Source organism: Trichosurus vulpecula, chromosome 1 (genome assembly GCF_011100635.1).
Source record: "Trichosurus vulpecula isolate mTriVul1 chromosome 1, mTriVul1.pri, whole genome shotgun sequence".
Taxonomy (NCBI): domain Eukaryota; kingdom Metazoa; phylum Chordata; class Mammalia; order Diprotodontia; family Phalangeridae; genus Trichosurus; species Trichosurus vulpecula.
This window is the reverse complement of record NC_050573.1, coordinates 561,228,837-561,245,897: the sequence shown is the minus strand read 5'-3', so window position 1 is coordinate 561,245,897 and position 17,061 is coordinate 561,228,837. Positions and strand designations below refer to the sequence as shown.

At 37.8% G+C, this 17,061-nt stretch overlaps 1 pseudogene; it reads left to right on the top strand.

Annotated features, from left to right (window-relative positions):
• Positions 1-635: 635 nt before the first annotated feature.
• LOC118834952 lies at positions 636-1,619 on the top strand (annotated as a pseudogene).
• Positions 1,620-17,061: the final 15,442 nt, after the last annotated feature.

Genomic DNA, 17,061 nt, shown 5'->3' with positions numbered 1-17,061 from the left:
ACAAGTATCGCTTAAAGAACCTAGAGAAAATTACGATAATCATTTGAAATTCTTCTCTCGAAAGTTATAAACTCGTGGAGCCAAGATGGCTGAGTGAAAGGAAGGACTTGGCGGATCTCTCTTGCAAATTCTGCCGGATAACCTCTAAAAAAGTGAATCTGAGCAGATTTGGGAGAGGTAGAAGCCGCTAGGGGACTGATTGTGGCAGATTTCCAGCCCAAGAGAGTCCGCAGGGTCAACGCTATGGATCTGTGGGCTGGGGGAGCACTGGGTGCGCGGAACTGCACCCAACCACACCAGAGCGGGAGCAGCAGTGGAACCCAGCCAGTGGACTGGCTGGGAGAACACTGAGGGCACGGAATTGAACCATACTGGAGCAAGAGTGGGAGCAGGCCCGGGGCTGAATTGCCGGCTGCAGTGGTGATCCTCAGGCCTCTCAGCGCAGGACGGAAGTCTATCGGAGCTAGGTGAAAGAGAAGCGCAGGGCCTGCGGATGTGGCGCCAGCTACTCCTGAGGCTTGCCGGCCCTAAGGTTTGAAACTCGCCTTGGTGTCCCGTCCCAGCGCGAGCTGCGGCGGCTCCCGCGCAGGGCCCGTTGCGGGCTCCATCTCCGGTCCGAGCTCTCGCGAGGAGACATGCTGAGGCGGAGTCTGGAAAGCGGGACGCCCAGACTGGACAGCTGCAGGATGTCATCTCCAACGTGGAGAAGCACCTCGGGGAGCTGTGCCAGATCTTCGCAGCGTACCTGCGGGGAGAACGGCCCGGCTGCGGGACAAAGCCGACCTCCTGGTGAAAAAGATAACGCCTATGCCACCACCGAGATGCCCAACCTGAAGCGCTGCCTCAAGAACTTTGCCGATGAGTTCTCCAAACTTCGGGATTCTAGGCAAGCGGAGGTTGAAAGACTTGAAGCCAAAGTAGTTGAACCTTTCAAAACTTATGGAATTGTTGTGAAAATGAAATGGGAGGATCTCAAAGCAGCTCTAACAGCAAAGAATAGAGAAGCTAAGCAATTAACCGGAAAGGACACGTCAGTGGATTCCATTAGGTCAGAGTATTATATTACAGGCAGAAAGTGAATTACAGAGAGCTACGAGGGATGCTACCAGAACAAGTCAGCATCTGGAGGAAACAATTGACAATTTTGAAAAGCAAAAAAATATAGGATATAAAGAATATATTTTCAGAATTTGTAACAATTGAATGCTATTCCGTGGCAGAGCTTTAGAATTCTACGCTGTTGTCTACCAAAATATACAGAAGATTGATGAAGAAGAAGATAAAGAGTTATCCACAAGTGGATCCAAGAAGACAAACTTTGGGTTTCCCTTCCCTCCACTGTGTTGGGTCCCAGCAAACTGAACAAGAAAGTGAAATCAAGAGGAGGCTAGAACGAACTTATGACAGAGATTTTTCAGAGTTCTCTTTATCCACCTGACTATTCAACACATTTGGATATTGTTCGAGCAAACTCCAAATCCCCTCTTCAGAGATCTGTATCTGCCAAATGTATACCTAGAACAGGACAGCAGATACCCACCAGTTGGATAAGAAAAGATCAACAAGATGATGAAGAAGAAGATGATGATAAATTAGAAGTTACAGAGGAAGAAAATTAATTTTACATGTGCTTTTTACGTTTCCCTCAAAATCATCAAAACTTCAATTTAGATTGTCAGTTAAAATTTTAAAACTAGGTTACAAGAAACTAACATATATGTACATACACACATATCCCATTTAACAAATATTTCAAAGAACCTAAAGTTCTAAAAAGCAAATGGCTTTTGAGAAATTATCATCAGCATAAAATGTGATCAAAGGAAAAATCTGTAGCCCCAAAATTAAGGAGCTAAAATAAAATTTAAAATATACCACTAGTTTCATTCTTTTACCCAAGGTTGTGTTATTTGTTTAAATAATCATCTTGAAAGCTGTCTTTCAGATGTTGTAATATCACACAGAAAAATGACAACTGCTAAAACAACTATATCACTTTCTCTTGGTTTTGTACATAGGTAACAGTTTCCATACCTTCGTTAAAAGGAAATGTATCAGTTAAAATTCCTTCCGAAACATTCTGATGAATTAATAACATTCCATGAAGTATTAAATGCAGTTGTTTTACTTATTAGCTGAATCAGATATACCTAGTTAGGGCCTTAGTAGTCAAAGGCCATAATAAGCAAAAGAATTAGAAGGCTAAGGAAATTGGTTGTGTTTTTATATATTCCATGAAATATGAAGGGGATAAGGTTGTTAAAGGGTGAAAAAATAAGGCAGCCTTTGTGAATTTCAAATAACCATTATTACAATGTGTGATCCTGACTTTAGAGAACCCCATCGGGGGAGGCATAAGCCACTAGTAAAAGGTAAACAAAGTCTGAAATCACATTAGGATTTCCAAATACTAAAATTTATTTTTATTATTAATTACTGATTCTAGTACCCAGAAATATCAGGTTGGAGACATTTGAATCATAGGATTTTGGTATGTCTATGACATTTTTTCACTTCCAGGATTTCCTTCTGGGAAAACATTTGTAAGCTTCATATTACTTCATTGATTCAGATAAACATATTTTATTAATTGTGAAATTTATTTCCTTTGGAATGCCAGAAAACCAACTATTCACAACATATAAAAATTAAGACTTTACAGAAACAAGCAAACAAAAACAAAGAAACTCACATTCATGAACTTACTTCCAGGATCCATGATAAACAAATACAACATAGGTGCTCTCAACCCTCCCTTCCATACCTTGAATCACCTAGAGAATACTGCCCTGAGAAAAACCCTGGAATAGAGGAGCCAGAAGTAGGGGTTCAACAGTCTTTTAGCACCAGAAGCTTGTGGTGACAGGAGACCAGTGTAGGAAGGGAGGCATCCCAGGAAGCCCCACCTCAGCACACCAGTGATAGTTCTTGAGCCCCAGGGGGTGGAGCCCTCAAGCACCAACATGAGGACCCCAGGTGTGCCTTCTCACAGCCGGGGGAAGTGACAGACACCAGCTCAGACAATGGTTAAGACCACCCATGCTGTAGTGCAGCCCTAGGGGAAGAGGTGACTTCCAGCAGGAAGACAACCCCTCCCCCACACCTCACACCAGGAGCTTCAGTGTAACCACCAGGGAAACTCAGAAATACTTCGCCTGGCCTCAACCTTGGCACACACGAGCTAGCTCCAGCTCAGAACCAGGTGAGCTGCAGCAGTATATAGCCTCTAGCTGACAAAACCAGAGGCCACAACACACAAAGCCAGTAACCAGGCCCCAAGTTCCGGGCATAAGAAACTTGGAACAGAGACCCCTGTGCCCCAGAAGCAGAGATCCACTTTAAAAGCCAGGAAAAAGACAACCACCATGAAGAAGCAATCCAGAAAAATAAAGACCACAGATTCTTACTAAGGAGACAGGGAAGGTCAAAATACCAATTCAGAACACATCTGAACACTCAAATGGGAATATGAACTGGTCTCAGGCCCATAAAGCTTTCTTGGAAGAGCTCAAGAGGGATTTTAAAAGCCAAATTAGAGAGGCAAAAGAAAAAGAATGGGAAAAAAATTCACTGATGATAACAAATCTTTAAAAAATCAAATTGGTGAAATGATTAAGGAGGTACAGAACCTAATTGAAGAAAATGATTCCTTGGAAAGTTAATTTGGCCAAATGGAAAATAAGGTGCAAAAGCTAATGAAGAAAACAATTCATTAAAAATTAGAATTGGGCAAGTAGAAGCTAATGTCTCTATGAGGCATCAAGAATCAGTCATAAGAAATCTAAAGAATGAGAAAATAGGGCTCTCACTGCAGGTCCTAGTAGCCCAGTGATGGGAGGAGGAGTGTCTAGGCCCAGGAGACCAGAGAAGTGACCATTTCCTTCTGAACCCAGAGCCCAGTTGCTCCTGCTGGTGCTGGCCAATGTCTGGGGACAGGGTGCTAATCCTAATACACAGACAAGATGACCAAGAGGAAGGTCAGCCCTGCAGAAGGGGAAGTAAGGGAGGAGCCCAAGAGGAGGTTGGCCAGATTGTCAGCTAAACCAGTCCTTGCAAAGGTTGAACCTAAGCCCAAAAAGACAGCTGGGAAGGATAAATCTGAGACCATAAAAGTTCACACAGAAGGAAAAAAAAAGAGCGAAAGGAAAACAAGCAGAAGCTACTAACCTAGGGGAGAGTAAAGATGACTTCCCTGCAGAAAATGTAGAAACCAAAAATGAAGATGTTGTGGTCTCTGATCAGCAAGAATTAAATGGCTAACATCTTATACCAAGTGTTTTTAAGAATCACCCTTGTTACCTCCCTCTTTGTACAATTCAGAGGAATATTTTTTTCAGCTATTTTGTAAATGCCAGTTTTTCAGTAGCTGTAGAAGCACATCTTAAAGAAGGAGGCAAACTAACCTCAACCCATTAATTTTTAAAAACATTTAAATAAACATAAGCCAATCTAAATTGGCTTTATTGAGATTTCTATTTAAAAAGGTGAAATCATATGCTGCTCGTTGTTTTGGTTTTTTGTTTCTTTGTTTTAATACAGCCAGAAATTAACAGACTATTGACTAGGGAGGTGTTGTTTGTCTTGTGCATAGGCTTAACATTCCATAGTCAGTTTTGACATCATATTAAATGAAGCATAGATAGCAATTTGGAGTTGTGACCATGCATTTCAGAGCTCTTATTTTATTTAATCTGTATCCACCTTGTCTTTTGGTACAATTGCTTCTTAAATAAAACTGTGACATTGTCATCTTTTGTAGTGGTGGTAGAATTTGTTTTCCAGTAACTTTATTAATGTGCTGTAAAAGATTGGAAAATGTGTATAATGAATGTAGTTTTATCAAATACAGAATTAGTGGAACTTTTCTTTGTAAAAGACCTAATACCTTATCTGTATTCAGGATGCTAGTATTTGATAATGTCTTCTTAAGGAGAGTTGCCTCAAGACTTGAAGTAAGAAAGTCCCTGGAATAACAGTCCAGAAAAGGAGTATGACTACGTAATTTTTAGACTTTTCTAGCATTTTAAATGTACGATTTATTCATGGTGTCTATGTATCAATTACCACATGAACTAATAAAATCTTGATTATAAAGGGAAAAAATGAAAAAATAGAAGAAAATGTAAAATATCTCATTGGAAAAAACTACTAACCTGGAAAATAGATCCAGGAGAGATAATCCAAGAAATATTGGTCTACTATACAGCAATGATGACAAAAATAACTGGGACAGTATCTTCCAAGAAATCATCCAGGAAAACTTCTCCAAGGTCCTAGAACCAAAGGGTAAAATAGTCATTGAAAGGATTCATTGATCAGCCCCTGAAAGAAGTACTAAATTGGAAACTCCAAGGAATATTGTAGCCAAATTTCAGAATTATCAGGTCAAGGAGAAAATACTGCAAGCAGCCAGAAAGAAAAAAACAAATTCTAATACCAAAGAAATATAGTCAGGATCATGCAGGACCTTGCAGCTTCTACATTAAAAGATTTGAGGAATTGGAATGATATTCTGAAAGGCAAAGGAGCTTGGACTACAACCAAGGATCAACTACTCAGCAAAAGTGAGCATATTTTTCAGGCAAGGAGATGGACATTCAATGAAATTAGGGAATTCCAGATCTTCCTGATGAAAAGACCAGAGCTCAACAGAAAATGTGATCTTCAAATGCAAAACTCAAGAGAAACATAAAAAGGAAAAGAGGGGAGAGAAACCTCATTATTCAATAAGGGCAAATTGTTTCCATCCTTATATAAGATTCTATTGTTTTATACATGGTTTATTTATGTTAATCTTGAGAATGGATAGTTGTTATGACAATTAAAAGGGATATACATAGACAGAGGGTGTGAGTATAAATTAGCTGATGTGATGATATAAAAACATAATTAAGGGGAGCAAAAGGATTGTTCTGGGAGAAGAGGTAAGGAGGAGGTAGAAAAGGGTAAATTATATCACATGAAGAGGGACAAAACATTATAGCAGAGGGAAAGAAGGCAGGGAGAAGAGCAGTGTTTGAGCTATACTCTCATCAGATTTGGTAAAAGGAAGGAATAATATACTCTGATAAGTATAGAAATCAAACTTGTCCTACAGTCAGTAGGAGGGGAAAGGAGAAAGAAAAGGGGGGAGGTTTTAGAAGGAAGGGAAGAAGTAGTAAGGGAAAAGAGTAAGATAACAGAGGTGCATTGATAGGGAGGGAAAACTGAGGGAGGTGGTTGTCAAGAGCAAAACCCTGTTGAGGAAGGGAATGGACAAGGGAGAAATAAAAGCATAAATGGGGGGACAGATGAAGAAAAATACACAGATAGTAATTGTATTTGTGAAGTGAATGAGATGAACTCTCCCATGAAACAGAGGCAGATAGCAGAATGGATTAAAAAATAATCCTACAATATGTTGTTTACAAGAAACACATTTGAAAGAGGGGGATACACACAGGAAAATGATAAAAGGCTGGAGTAGAATATATTATACTTCAGCTTAAGTTAAAAAAAAGCATGGGTAGAAATCCTAATCTCAGATAAATAGAAAGCAAAGATAGATCGAATTAAAAGAGATAAGGAAGGAAATTATATCCTGCCAAAAGGTACCATGACAATGAAGTAATATCATTACTGAACAACTATGTACCAAGTTGTACACCATACTAATTCTTAGAGTAGAAATTAAGGAAGTTAAAGGAATAGATAGAAAAACTGTAGTAGTAGGGTACTTCAACCAACCCCTCTCTGAACGTGATAAATCTAATCTTAAAATAAACAAGAAAGAAGTTAAGGAGGTGAACATAATTTTAGAAAAGGTATATATTATAGACCTCTGGAGAAAATGGGCATAGAAAGAAATATACATTTTTCTCACTGGTACATGGCACATGAACAAAAATTAACCATGTACTAGGGCATAAAAAGTCACAATCCAGTGCAGAAAGGCAGAAATTGTCAATGTATCTTTTTCAGATCATGATGCAATAAAAATTATTTGTAATAAAGGGCCATAAAAAGATAGACTGAAAATTAATTTGAAATTAAATAATCTAATCCTAAAGAATGAGTGGGTCAGACAACAAATCATAGAAACACTCAGTAACATCATTCAAAACAATGACAATAATGAGACAAAATACCAAAACTTATGGGATGCAGTGAAAGCAGTTTTTAGGGAAGTTTTATATCTCTAAATGGTTACATGAATAAAATAAAGGAGATCAATGAATTGGTCATGCAGCTGAAAAAGATACAAAAAGAACAAATTGAAAATCCCCAACTAAATACCAAATTAGAAATACTGAAAACCAAAGGAGATAAATAAAATTGAAATCCAGAAAACTGTTGAACTAATAAATAAAACTAAGAGCTGGTTTTATGAGAAATCCAATAATTTTTTTTTTAAATTCAATTTATTTATTTAACATATTTGGTTTTCAGCATTGATTTTCACAACATTTTGAATTACAAATTTTCTCCCCATTTCTACCCTCCCCCCCACTCCAAGATGGCTTATATTCTGGTTGCCCTGTTCCCCAGTCAGCCCTCCCCTCTATCACCCCCCTCCCCTCTCATCCCCTTTTCCCTTCCTTTCTTGTAGGGCAAGATAAATTTCTATGCCCCATTGCCTGTGTATCTTATTTTTTAGTTGCATACAAAAACTTTTTTTGTTTTTGTACATCTGATTTTAAAACTTTGAGTTCCAAATTCTCTTCCCTCTTCCCTTCCCACCCACCCTCCCTAAGAAGTTGAGCAATTCAACCTAGGCCACACATGTATTATCATGTATAACCCTTCCACAATACTCATGTTGTGAAAGGCTAACTACATTTTGCTCCTTCCCAACCCATCCCTCTTTATTCAATTTTCTCCCTTGACCCTGTCCCCTTTCCAAAGTGTTTGTTTTGATTACTTCCACCCCCATCTGTCCTCCCCTCCATCATCCCCCCCCCTTTTATTTTTTTTTATCTTCCTCCCTCTTCTTTCCTGTGGGGTAAGATACCCAACTGAGTATGTATGGTATTCCCCCTCAGGCCAAATCTGATGAGAGCAAGGTTCACTCATTCCCCCCTCACCTGCCCTCTCCCCTGCTCCCATAGAACTGCTTCCTCTTGCCACCTTTATGCGAGATAATCCACCCCATTCTATCTCTCCCTATCTCCCTCTCTCAGTAAGTTACTCTCTCATCCCTTAATTTCATTTTATTTCTTTTAGATATCTTCCCTTCATCTTCAACTCACCCTGTGTCTGCTCTCTCTCTTTTACATATATATATATATATATACATACATACACACATATATATATAAACACATATATACATATACATATATACACATACATACACACATATATATATAAACACATATATACATATACATATATACACATGCATACACATACATACACATACACATAGATATATACATAACAACACATTCACTTATATATATATATATGCATATTCCCTTCAACTACTCTAATACTGAGGTCTCATGAATCATACTCATCATCTTTCCATGTAGGAATGTAAACAAAACAGTTCAACTTTAGTAAGTCCCTTGCAATTTCTGTTTCTTGATTACCTTTTCATGCTTCTCTTGAATCTTGTGTTTGAAAGTCAAATTTTCTATTCAGTTCTGGTCTTTTCACTCAGAAAGCTTGAAAGTCCTCTATTTTATTGAAACTCCATATTTTGCCTTGGAACATGATACTCAGTTTTGCTGGGTAGGTGATTCTAGGTTTTAATCCTAGCTCCATTGACCTCCGGAATATCACATTCCAAGCCCTTTGATCTCTTAATGTAGAAGCTGCCAGATCTTGGGTTATTATGATTGGGTTTCCACAATACTCAAATTGTTTCTTTCTGGCTGCTTGCAGTATTTTCTCCTTGATCTGGGAGCTCTGGAATTTGGCAACAATATTCCTAGGAGATTTCTTTTTGGGATCTATTTGAGGAGGCGATCGATGGATTCTTTCAATTTCTATTTTGCCCTGTGGCTCTAGAATATCAGGGCAGTTCTCCTTGATAATTTCCTGAAAGATGGTATCTAGGCTCTTTTTTTGATCATGGCTTTCAGGTAGTCCAATAATTTTTAAATTATCTCTCCTGGATCTATTTTCCAGGTCAGTGGTTTTTCCAAGGAGATATTTCACATTGTCTTCCATTTTTTCATTCCTCTGGTTCTGTTTTATAATATCCTGATTTCTCATAAAGTCACTAGCTTCCACTTGCTCCAATCTAATTTTTAAAGTAGTATTTTCTTCAGTGGTCTTTTGGACCTCCTTTTCCATTTGGCTAATTCTGCCTTTCAAAGCATTCTTCTCCTCATTGGCTTTTTGGAGCTCTTTTGCCATTTGAGTTAGTCTGTTTTTTAAGGTGTTGTTTTCTTCAGTGTATTTTTCAGTATTTTTTTGGGTCTCCTTTAGCAAGTCATTGACTTGTTTTTCATGGTTTTCTCGCATCCTTCTCATTTCTCTTCCCAATTTTTCCTCTACTTCTCTAACTTGCTTTTCCAAATCCTTTTTGAGTTCTTCTATGGCCTGGGGCCAGTTCATGTTTTTCTTGGAGGCTTTGGTTGTAGGCTCTATGACTTTGTTGTCTTCTTTAGGCTGTATGTTTTGGTCTTCTTTGTCACCAAAGAAAGAATCCAAAGTCTGAGACTGAATCTGGGCGTGTTTTCGCTGCCTGGCCATATTCCCAACCAACTAACTTGACCCTTGAGTTTTTCAGTGGGGTATGACTGCTTGTAGACTAACGAGTTCTATGTTCTACGTTTGGGGGGGAGGTGCCAGCTCTGTCAGAGCCGCACTCCTCCTTCCCCAAAGACCCCCAGTCCAGACTGGGCTTAGATCTTCAGCAGGCTGTTGCACTCCTGCTCTGATCCGCCACTTAATTCCTCCCACCAGGTGGGCCTGGAGCCGGAAGTAACAACAGCTGTAGCTGCCCCACCTCCGCTGCCCCCGGGGCTGTAAGCCAAACTGCGAACTCCTTCCACTCCTGCAGCTTTTCCCACTAACCTTCTCCGCAGTCTTTGGTGTTTGTGGGTCGAGGGGTCTGGTAACTGCCGCAGCTCACATATTCAGGGCGCTAGGGCCCCCTGCGCCCGGCTTCTGGTCTGGATGATCCACGCCGCTCAGGCTGGGCTCTGCTCCACTCCGTTCCCAGCTCCCAGCTCCCAGCTCCCAGCTCCGTGTGGAATAGACCTCACCCAGAGACCATCTAGGCTGTCCTGGGCTGGAGCCCTGCTTCCCTCTGCTGTTCTGTGGGTTCTGCCATTCTAGAATTGGTTCAGAGCCATTTTTATAGGTTTTTGGAGGGACTCTGGTAGGGAGCTCACTCTAGTCGGTGCTTACCAGCCGCCATCTTGGCTCCGCCCCTTCGAAATCCAATAAAATTAATTAACCTGTGGTCAACATGATTAAAAAAAAGAAAGATGAAAACCAAATTACCAGTATCAAAAATTAAAAGGTTGAATTCACCTCCAATTTAGAAGAAATTAAAACAATATTTAGCAATTATTTTGCCCAATTGTATGGCCATAAATTTCATAATCTTAGGGAAATGGATGGATATTTACAAAAATATAAATTGCCCAGATTACCAGAAGAAGCAATAAAATACATAAATAACACCATCTCAGAAAAAAAAAATAGAACAAGCCATCAATGAACTCCCTAGGAAAAAATCTCCAGGGCCAGATGGTTTTACATGTGAATTCTATTAAACATTTAAAGAACAATTAATTACAATACTTTATAAACTATTTGGGAAAATGAGTGAAGAAGGAGTCCTACCAAACTCTTTTTATGACACAAATATAGTGTAAATTCCTAAGCCAGGAAGAACCAAAACAGTAAAAGAAATTGTAGACCAATTTTCCTAATGAATATAGATGCAAAAAATTTTAAATAAGATATTAGCAAAAAGATTACAGTAACTTATCATTAGAATAATATCCTTTTATCAGATAGGATTTATACCAGAACTTCATTCAATATTAGGAAAACTATCAGCATAATTGATCATATCCACAACAAAACTACCAGAAAATGTATGATTATCTCAACAGATACAGAAAAAAAGCCTTTTGACAGAATACAACACCCATTCTTGTTAAAAAAAAAACACTAGAAAACAGGAATAAATGGAGTCTTCCTTAAAATGATAAGTAGCATCTACCTAAAACCATCAGCAAGCATTATGTGTAATGGGGATAAGCTATATGCTTTTCCAATAAGATTGGGGGTGAAACAAGGATGTTCATTATCATCTCTATTATTCAATTTGGAACTAGCAATGTTACCTTCAGCAATAAGAAAAGAAAAAGAAATCAGAGGAATTAGAATAGGCAAAGAAGAAACTACATTATCACTTTTTGCGGATGATATGATGGTTTACTTAGAGAATCCTAGGGAATCAAGTAAAAAACTACTTAAAATAATAAATAACTTAGCAAAGTTGCAGGATATAAAATTTGCCCAAAAAATCCTCAGCATTCCTATATGTCACTAACAAAGCCCAACAGAAATAGATAGAAAGAGAAATTCCATTTAAAGTAACTGTAGACACTATAAAATATTTGGGAGTCTACCTGCCATATAGGCCTACAGGGCCTATATGAAAACAATTACAAAGCACTTTTCGCACAAATAAAGTCAAATCTAAATAAATGGAAAAACATCAGTTGCTCACGAGTAGGGCAAGCTAGTATAATAAAAATTGCAATTTTACCTAAATTAATTTACTTAGTCCTATACCAATCAAACTATATAAAAATTATTTTGTAAAGATCGATAAAATAATAACAAAATTCACCTGGGAGAACAAAAGATCCAGGATATCAAGGGACCTAATTAAAAGAAATGCTTGTGAAGGAGGCCTAGCCATACCAGATATTATTAAACTGTATTATAAAGCAGCAGTCATAAAAAAAACTACTTGGTACTTACTGGATAAGAAATAGAGTGGTGGATCAGTGGAATAGATTAGGTACACAAGACGCATTATTCAATGAATATAGTAATCTACTCTTTGATAAACCAAAAGAGTCTAGCTTCCAGGAGAAGAACTCACAATTTCACGAAAAATGCTGGGAAAACTGGAAAATAGTATGGCAGAAATTGGGCTTAGACAAACATCTTACTCCATATACCAAAATAAAGTCAAAATGGGCTCACAATTTAGATATAAAGTCTGATACTATAAGCAATTTGAGAGAGAAGGCAACAGTTTACCTGTCAGACTTATGGAGAAGGGAAGAATTTATGAATAAACAAGAGATAGATATGAAATGCAAAATGGAAAATTTTCATCATTTTAAATTGAAAAGTTTTTGTGTGAACAAAGCCAACACAAACAAAATTAGGAGGGAAGTAGAAAATTTGGAAAGAATCTTTATAACTCGTGTCTCTGACAAGGGCCTCATCTCTAAAATATACAGAGAGGTGAGTTGAATTTATAAGAATATACGTAATTCCCCTTTGACAAATGGTCAAAGGATATGAACAGGCAGTTTTTAGAAGAAGAAATTAAATATATCTATAGCCACATGAAAAAAATGCTCTAAATCAGTATTGATTAGAGAAATGCAAATCAAAACAACTCTCAGGTAAGATTGGCTAACATGACAAAACAGGAAAATGAAAAATGCTGGAGAAGATGTGGGAAAATTGGAGCACTAATGCATTGTTGGTGGAGTTGTGAACAGATCCAACCATTCTGGAGCGCAATTTGGGACTATGCCAAAAGGGCTATAAAAATGTGCATACCCTTTGACCGAGCAATATCATTTCTAGGGCTATATCCCAAAGAGATCATAGAAAAGGACCTGTATGTATAAAAATCTTTATAGCAGCTCTTTTTGTGGTGGCAAAGAATTGGAAATCAAGGGGATACCCATCAATTGGGGGATGGCTAAAGGAGTTGTAATATATTAATATAGTGGAATACTATTGTGCTATATGGAATGAGGAGCAGATGGACTTCATAAGAACCTGAAGAGTCTTATACGATATTATGATGAATGAAGGCAGCAAAACCAGGAGAACATTGTCCACAAGTACAGATACATTGCTTCTGTGATGACTTTGATAGACTTGGCTCTTCTCAACAGTACAAGGTTCTAAGAGAGCTCCAAAAGACTCATGATGTAAAAGGCTATTGATATCCAGAGAAAGAATTACAGAGTCTGAATGCAGATTGAAGCAAACTATTTACTCTCTCTTTCTTTTTTATTTTATTTTATTTTAGTTGTGGTTTTGTTTCATCTTTCTCATGTTTCATGTCATTGATTATAATTCGTCTTTACAACTTGATTATTGGGAAAAATAAGTTTATTGTGAAGGTATATGTAGAGCCTATATCAGATTTCAGGCCGTTGGGGGGGGGGGCAAGGAGAGGGAGGATGAGAAAATTTGGAACTCAAAAAAATTTGTGGAACTGAGTGTTGTAAACCAAAAAAAAAAGTTAATTAATTAATTTAAAAAAAACTGAAAAAAGGAATACCTGCTTGAAAGCAAGGCTTTAACATCAAAGTACTGGTGGACCCTAAAATAACACATAATAAAAACTTTCTGTGTCTGGAAGGATTTTCTCAACCATTTTGAACTCTCTATAGCCTTTGCCATTGTGGAAAATGCTCTTCTCTTTTCATATTCTCATGTCTCTAGTTTTTTTTTTTTTTTTTAATTACTAACTCTTGATTTTTCTTCTACTTATTCAATGCTCCTTCTCAGTCTCCTTTCCTGGAACATACCAACTGGTCACACCAGCTAACTATCATACACCAGAGATCTCTGTTCTAGGTCCTCTTCTCCACTAATACTATTTCATTCTTCAACTCTCATGGATTCAATTATCATCTCTATGTTGATGGTTCTCAAATCTCATAGCTAATCCTAATCTTTCTGCTAACCTTCAGGCTCACATTTCCAGATGCTTTGTTAACATCCAAAATTGGCTGTGTGTCAGATATCTTAAATATAATACATAAAAATTGTTTTCATTACATGTTCTCTTGAAAAAAATAAACCTTCCCTTCCTTTTAATGTTCCTTTTATTGTGGAGTATGTCACCATCTTTCCAGTCATGCAGACTTACAATAAATGTGTCTTGTTCAATTCTGCACTTTCTTTATTTCATCTATATCCATTCTATTGCCAAGGGCTTTAAGTTTTGAATATACAACTTTTGAATATACCTGTTCATCTCATCTAACTTCACCACCACCCTGGTATGGACCCTTGTCATTTCCTATCTGGACTCACAATAGTCTACTGGCTGATTACCCTACCACAAGTCTCTTCCCATTGCAGTATATTCAGCTACCAAAGAGATCTTCATAAAGACAGATTTAATGATGCCACACCCTACTCGACAAAATACCCGATCACTTCCACGATCAAATATTAAATCTTTTTTTTGTCATTCAAAGCCCTTTATAATCTTTCATCTCCAAACTTTCCAGGCTTTTTACACCCAATTTAATCAAGTGTCCCTGGCATCCTTATTCTTCTTCAAAAAAGACATTCCATCTCCTGACTTGATATTTTTGACTGGCTTTCCTCAATGGCTGGAATGTTCTCCCTTCTCATCTCTACCTCCAAGCTTCTCTGGCTTCCATTAAGTCGCAATGTATTGAAGTCCAGGGAGACTTGTGCCTTGCAGATCAACCAGCAGGCTATTATGATAGTCTAGATGTGAGGTGATAAAGGCCTGTATCAGGGCGCTACTACTAAAAAGTTGCTCAATATATTGATATATATTTCAATATGTTGTTTATATATTACTCTCTCCTTCCAGAGATGAAAAATCAGTGCAGACAAATTTCAAAGGCTTGTTTGTCCTTATACTATGCAGATATGACATAGAAGGTGGTGTACTTTTCTTTGCACATGCCAAGCAATCTCATGTTTCTATAAACTGCTTTTAAGGAGTCTAGAAACATCGATCTAGAGCTGGAAGATATCTCAGACTCCATCTAGTCCAACTCATTCATACTACAGATAGAGTAGGCATCTGAGACCAAGGAAGTTAGTGACTTGATTTAGATCCTACAGATAGTAACAGCTAGAGGTGTTTGAACACAAATTCTCTGACTCCAGATCTTTCCATTGCACCACTCTGCCTCCTGTCTGCTGCCATCTTGGTCCAGTAAAATCAGTTCCTTATTGTCCCTGGAATTCCTCCTCAACCCATAAATCCAAAATCATAATATGATTTAATGACCAAAATGTCACTTCCAAGCTATGCCACCTGCACTCTGGTCATCCTCTTCATTCTCCTCCATAAGAACCTGGACTCTGCCCCTAGGACATTGGGTCTTCAAAAATAAATTTTCTCTTTGTCCTGTTAAGAACCAAGCCTTCCTGTCACTTTCTAGCCATTTCCAAACCTACTCCTGTGTCTTTATCTCTTCCTCCCACCTACTTTCTGGATCTCTTTTATATGTTGTTTTCTTCCACTAAGAATATAAGCTCCTTGAGGGCAGGGGCTATATTGCTTTGCTCTTAGCACAGGACCTGGCACATAGTAATTGCTTAACTAATGCTTTTTCATCCATCCATCCATCCATCCATCCATCCATCCATCCATCCATTCATCCATCCAAACATCAGTATATTCTGGGTGGTAACAAGTGCTTCCTGTAACCATGTAACCATGTATGGGATCAATCACTATTTGGTGCAGTATACCATTGAAAAATGTCAAATTCTACCTTTCTCTATACCTGCGTACCTCTACATTAACATGTCTTTAAATGAATGGAGCTTGAGGTTTATTTTTTTAGCATCACTTCCTTAAGTCATGGTATCACTTTTTCCATCCTTCAAATATCTGTATTAAATGCCAGTCATCAAAAGCAATAGAGAAAAAAGGTTGTTTCAATGGTTCATATTTTTTCTGGCTTTCTATCTGATGATAATACAAAACTCTCAGCTGAATTTCTGCTTTATTATAGCACAGATCTCTGAGGATCACAACAGACTTTTATCCTTTCCTAAATATCATCACAGTTTTGTTATAAAACAGCCTAAGTGACAGCATGTCTGCATCCTTATTAATTTTTCATGACTGGCAATGTGTCCTGAATTCACAGTTGGCTAGTGCTACTAACTAAATTTGGAAAATTGCATCTTATGTGGCATTGGTCATAATATATAAGTGGATTGCTATTAGCCCATACTTGAAAATTCATTCTGTAAACATTGTCTTTGAAATTTGTGGTGAATGAATTCCAGTTTATGTATGATAGTGAATCTCACTGTCATTAAGTCTAGTCTAGTGACAAATGAAATTGGCTTCTGGTGGGCATTACTCTCTTGGCACAAGAACATTCCCATTCACTCCAGGCTGGCATCTGTATGAAATGTAAAAGGTTTGTTTGAATGTGAATAGACCAAAAATGGTGCATTTGTGAGGCAGTTGACAAAGTCTTTGAAAGCCTGTTGACATTTTTCTGTCCATTGACCTCCAAATGGTTTTAGAAGTTTTAAAGCAATTTATCCTTTCCATTCTGCTTCTCATCCCCTTAAGTCACACATCCATGAGTGACATGATGCAATGATTTAGTAAGAGCAGCATAGTTATTTAACAAATTTGTTATACTAACTGCCAAACTTTAGAAAAGATAAATCTTGCATATATTTTTCTATGTTGCCATCTCGGAAACACTCTGATCTTCTTTGGGTCCGGGTTTACCTTCTGGTGAAATACATGTATTTGACAGATGCTTTTTAAAACCACCACATCAATCGTTAGTTTCAGATCAATTTTCTCTAAATGATGAAACATTTTAAATAGCCTCCTCATGTTTTTGAGAATGTTTCCAAAGAAAATGAAATGATATAGATGCAGCAAAAATTCCTAATAATTCACATATCAAATTTCTTTCTCCATCACCCATTAGAAAGTGACCAATGCTTCTGAGATGCTTTGTGACATACACTTAAAAGGATCCAACCCAGTGGGAAGAGAAAAACAGTTTTCCCAGTCTTCCTTCATCAGAGTAATATGCTTGTAAACAACATATAAATGCAAAAAAAAAAAAAAAAACAACTCACTACTGGTTG